Raw genomic sequence first — 6,125 nt, 5'->3', positions numbered from 1 at the left:
CAGGAGAGATGGGAGACAACATAATGATGGCATTGTTAGGGGAAGACATCTTGGATTTTAGTTTACCTTTAAATACTGAAAATGATGATGTGACTGACTGGTTGAGTAGGTATGGATTTCTGAATTTTGAAATCGTTTTGCAGACCCAAGACTGACTGATAAGACCTGAGAGATCATGGTTCCACTGATAGAGATTTTTACCTATTACAGTACTTCTTGTTGCCAGAAAATAATATAAAATTAGATTTCTTGATATTAAGAGATCATTTATTAAACTGGAACCAAGTACAATGATCAAGCAGGCCATGGTTTGCTATGTGGAACTGCATATTGGTGCTTACATATGGCTGAATAAGAGCTTACTCCGTGGTCAAATAGTCTTTCTGGGTCTCTTCTACAATAGTGAATGTGTTGGTTGACCTAAGTTAGGCCTTAGGAACAAGTAACTTGACAGGATGCACCTCCTCTGGGCAATTCGTCTCTGGGTTATCAGTCTTAAGGTCAATCATTCAGTCATGAGGATCCTTATAGCAAAGTTGTAGAGTATGGTCAGCTGGACATGTGTACCAAGTTTCGTGAAAATCGGACCAACGGTGTAGAAGTTATGGTCTTTAAAGTAAAATTATAGTTATAGCGCCCCCTTCAGGCCGATTGGGTAAATATTTGTTGAGCTAGTAATGGGTCATAGTATCTGTCATTGGGCCAAATTTGATGTCTCTGCGATGTACCAACTCACGGGAATTTGCGCCAACGTGGATGAACAATAATAATAAACCAGCACAAAAACAATAGAACAAGAAGCCGGCGAGACACGAAGCAATGGAACTAATTACTGTAAAGTAATGCAATGTGATGTGATTACTTTTTAAATCAGCAATAAGTAAAGAGTCATTGATTACATTTTCAGAGTAACTTGCCCAACACTGGTTACAGGTAAATGTACAGGTAAACTATTTGAGCTGCTTAACAAATAGTTCACAACTAAAACTGACGGGTCGATGTGTACACTGACCATTTTTCCACATAAACTGTAACATCTCTACCAAATGGTCTGCGTTCCTGTGTGTGTGTGTGTGTGTGTGTGTGTGTGTGTGTGTGTGTGTGTGTGTGTGTGTGTTAAGCGGGCGTTAAGTTCATCCTGTGGTTCAGATAAAATGGCAGATTCTCCTGAGGCAGAAGAAGTCCCTGATCAACAAACAAACGGCTATTTATATCTGTGTGTGTGTGTGTGTGTGTGTGTGTGCGTGTGTGTGTGTATCCACTCTCAGTCGATTCTGCTGAACCTTAAACTGCATTCCACTAAAATGAACACTGCTGTGACAATAAGCAAGAAATGACCACACACACACACACACACATAAACATACAGACAAACATGCAAACAAAATGTCACAATCTCTTTCTCTCTCTCTCTCTCTCTCCCTCTCTCACACACACACACACACACACACACACACACACACACACACACACGTCCAGTAGGTGGCGCTCTGGTTCTCTGCTCAGCCGTCTGTAAAAAGCAGCTGGTCCCACAGCTTTTCACTGATGAATCCCAGAACTTCTGCAGAACGTCTCCATGACCCGTTTGCATGAACAAATTTTAATGAGACTAAATGAAAAAGTAACCTTCAACTACACCAACTTTAAGCATTTTTGTTTTTTTTTTACTTTTAAATGATATATATATTATATTATTTTAACTCTTATTTTCACTCTTGATTTTTCCAATCAGTTCCTCCACACACACACACACACACACACACACACACACACACACACACACACACACACACACAGTGTCCTGACAACATGGTTTATGTAAGGTAGTGTTGGTGTTATCTGGTTACCATGGTGATGAGTGATGGTTTGCATGAAGTCTGATATCATCTGCAGCGAGTGAGAGAGAGAGACAGAAACAGAGGCAGAGAGAGAGAGAGAGAGAGAGAGAGGGAGAAACTGAGTCCACAGACCAGATGAGGTTTAGTTTTGATGGTGCAGATGTGAACATGTTGATGTGTTCGTCTCTCAGTCAGATCAGATGAAGACTGATTCAGACTTCAGAGTAGTTTGGAGATTAATTCAGCCTTTACATTAAACAGCTGCTATAGAGAACTACTGAACTGAGAGTCACATCACAGATACACTTGATTGATTGATTGATTGATTTATTGATTTATTGGGTATAAAGAGTTACAAACAACAGTACAACTTCACCTTGCAATGTGCTGTTTTCATGTTAAAACCTACTACACTATTTTTTCAAGAAAATTCTCTAAACAGGTGAAACTTCACGGGAAACAAGAAGGTTTTTGTCAATCCACTGGAGGAAGTTTTCACTTGTTTAAAGGAAAACAAGATTTTAAGACTTTTATGACTTGTTGAGATCAAAGTTATTCAAGTATGCTCATTTATTTTAATGAATCTCACGTTTGATGTGTTTATCAACTAACCAAGTATAGGCCTATCTAAATAACTCAATTTCCTTAATTATTCTGATCATTTCATCACTGATCCATCTGATTGATTTAGTGTTTAGATAATGTCAGCTTGTTAGCTAGCTAACCATAGTATCTGGTGAGCTAACATCACTGTCTTGTTGTTAACACATCTGATTAGCACACTAGCTAACGTAGCTAGTAGCAGCTAACGTTAGCATGTTCACATTAACATCAGTGTGTTTGCTGCTAGTTAGCTAGCTAACAGTTTGTTCAGGTTAACTGAGCTGACTCTTCTCAAGCTACAACTCAGAGTGTTTTGGAGTAGAGACTAGGGCTAAAGACAAGACAGTTTACTGTGTCACAGTAACCAAATCCACCTTATCACACTATTCACTTTTACTGAGAACGTTACTGAATGGATCTACAGCCACACCACAACAAGCTGACTCAGCTGCTCTCTGCTTCTAGCTGCTTCATACAGATGGAGCCTGCAGATGAAACTGTAAAGCCTCTAAACTCTATTGTGATTCTATTGTTATTCAGCCTGTGGTGCAGCAGCCAGACAGCAGACCTGCAGCTGATCCTGTTAATCCCCCTCAGGCTGATCAATAACCCTGATCAACTTATTCCTGATCACCCCCCCACCCCCTTATCGAGCGTCTCAGCAGACTGAGGCTTTGATCATGTGATGCTCTCAGACGCCCTGATCTATATGCAGACGTCTGTTGCGCTCACACACACACACACACACACACACACACACACACACACACACTCAGTCTCTCAGTTGATACAGTATGGATCTAGCTGCTTTATATTCTCTCTGCATGAAGCTTCTTCCTCTGCTGTTTTATTTGCTCCCGTCTTGTTTCTGCTCATCTGCATAATCTGCTGCTGCTTCCTGCATGTTTCTCTGCTGTGAGGAGAACACACTCTGATCTGATCACACTGGAAAACATCCAGTTTAACAAGTCATTTAGTCTCAAAATCTTCATTTTGTATAAAACAAGTGAAAGCATCTGCCTTTAAGGTGAGATAATTCCACTTGTTTCCAGTGCAAATCGACTTGTTTCAGGTGTTTTCATGAATCAAGAGTCATTTTCTTCAGACCAGTGCAGTGATCGGAGTCATTCTGCCTCCAGATATCAACACATGGGAAACAGCTGTAATCATCTGATCTATGGCCACTGATCGGATTTTGACGAAACCTCGGGGAACGATGCGTCTTGTTGCTCTTTTCTGGCATTTTCAAAATTACATATAGGCCTCAGGGGGTTTACTTGTTACTGATTGGTTGAACAGGTGCCTGCATCATTTGCTGGAGACGACATGTTTACTTGTGTCACTTGTTTTAACAAAAAATAAGATTTTTATACCGAAAATGAGACTAAACGACGTGTTATGATGGGGATGTTTTAGAGTGTAGGGGAGCCGTTGTATTAGAGCAGTGACTGAAGACTCAATGAGAGACTAAATTATGATGAGATGGACATTTTTTTTTTTATAGTGTAAAGGCTCCAATCTTCCCTCTTCTTCAATTCTGATCACCAAGCGCCAGCAGGCTATGTTTCTGTGTCATGTGACCATAGATTTACTCAGATTTTGCAAACATGTGCATGTGCAGATAAACTGGAATATGTGGGAATTTTTGCAGCTATTTGTACATTTGCCACATCGCTAGTAAATGTACAAACTCACCGGTCCATGTGCACATTGATCGGAGAAACCGTAACATAAACACTAAATCAATCAGATGGATCAGCAATGAAATGATCAGTTCAGTCAGAAACAGACAGAAATTAACCGTCTGTTCAATTCTGTTGAGACGACAGAAACACAGTCAGCTGTTCACAGAGCTGAGGACCTCCAACATGGCCGCCAGAGGGGGGGGGGGCGGGGGGGGCGGGGTTATATCACCTGAAAGAGAGGTGCTGTGGAAAGAGGAAAGAGGACGGTGACGTTTGGGACGGGAGGCGGACATGTTTCTGACTCCAGCAGGGAGGAGAGAGCGGCTGAAGCTCCTGCTCTCCACACAGTAATCAGCGATATCAGGGAAATATCAGAGGAAATACTAAATGGTTATCCGCCGTTTTCCGTTTAATTCGGCTCGTACGGTCGGCTCTCATCAGATATTCGGCAGGAGATCAAAGCCGGTATTAACGATTCGCTGGATCCCTTCCAGTCTCCTCGTTTGCGGAGATTTGTTGATAAAGCGCTGGATCTGGTCGGACTAATTGAGAGACGCCGCGATGTGACGGCGGAGTCGACCAGGGGCCTTCTGGGTAATGGGAAAGCAAGGTTGCGGAGCGGTCACGGCACTTACACACTGCAAAAAAAATATCTGTTTTTAACAGTAAAGACGCCATCCTGTTTTACATTTTACAATTAAAATATTGGAAAGAGAAAAATGCTAAAGGCTTAGCTGAATAAATACGTTTGCATATGACAGAAGCAACATTGTTCTCTTTGCAGCTTCCAGCACCTTCATCTCTGGGTGCTCCGCTGATTCTGTATCAGCATTAAAATATTAAGATTGAAAAGTTTTCAAAATGTTTCTTGTTGAGTTTTCCTAGACCCACATCATGTAAAAACCAGTGTTGTTAGATTTCCAAAATCCCACAAGTAAATAGCACTTCTAGCTAACATGACCCTCTTCAATTTGCAGCTTATTGGCCTTTCTAAGATGTTAGCAAGTAATGTATTCTTATTTTCAGCCATGAAATCTATTTTTCTTAAAATAATAAGAAATTCTGCCTCATTATCTCTTGTTTCCAAAGCAGTTTTACCTGTTTCAGCAAGTGTCAGTATGTTGAAACAAAGCAGAATGAGGCAGATCACCGGACTGGGATCAAGAAAACGACTCCTGACTTTTCCAAATGGATGTTTCTGTCAGGTCTGTGTCTGTGGTTTAGTGGGTTAAGGTGCTTTTATCCAGTGACTTGTAATTTAATAATTAACTTAACGTAATTAACAAGTACTAATCGAGGCATTTTCTGATGCAGTGTAATGTTCCATCAGTCTGTGTGGGTGGTTACATGTATATCTGGAGCTTCTGCAGATCTATACCGCAACAAATATCCATCTTATGTTGCCAATAAATCTCTGTGTTGATGCCACCAAGACAAGTTCCAATGCATTTATTATACTTGGCAATTAAAGTGATTCTATGTCTGGGTTGAGGTTCCCATTACACTAATAAATGACTAAAATGTAAACGGTGTTCGCTCCTCTGTGTCTTCACTGACTTCACATCAGATCTTCACATCAGTTCGGTGCGTTCAGGTTAGTCGGTGGATGAGTGTTGTAACTCAGAGTCTCATTATCTGTCAGGGACTCTGCAGATTATTAACTTCCTTGTTCTTTTCACGCCGTCGCTTTGATAACCGGCTGTGGGTTTCTGGGTAATTAGCATTTGGATCAGAGTATGCAGCAGGGAAACTTTACACTGCAAAAACTGACACACTTGTTATGCTATTTTATCTTGTAATGTAACTTGTTTCAGGACATTTTCTTGGTAAAAGTGAAATTGTCTTGGAGAAAGTTTCTTGTTTCCAGATTTTCTTCATTGTTTTATGATGATTTCTTGAAAGAAGTCATATTGGCATGAATCAAGTGAAATGTACTGAAACCAGCAGATTATCTGCCAGTGCAGAGAGAGAATTTGACTAAAAATATCATGAAAGAAGC

This window comes from Centroberyx gerrardi, chromosome 18, assembly GCF_048128805.1.
Source record: "Centroberyx gerrardi isolate f3 chromosome 18, fCenGer3.hap1.cur.20231027, whole genome shotgun sequence".
In the NCBI taxonomy this organism is placed as follows: Eukaryota; Metazoa; Chordata; class Actinopteri; order Beryciformes; family Berycidae; genus Centroberyx; species Centroberyx gerrardi.
This window is presented reverse-complemented; position numbering follows the sequence as displayed.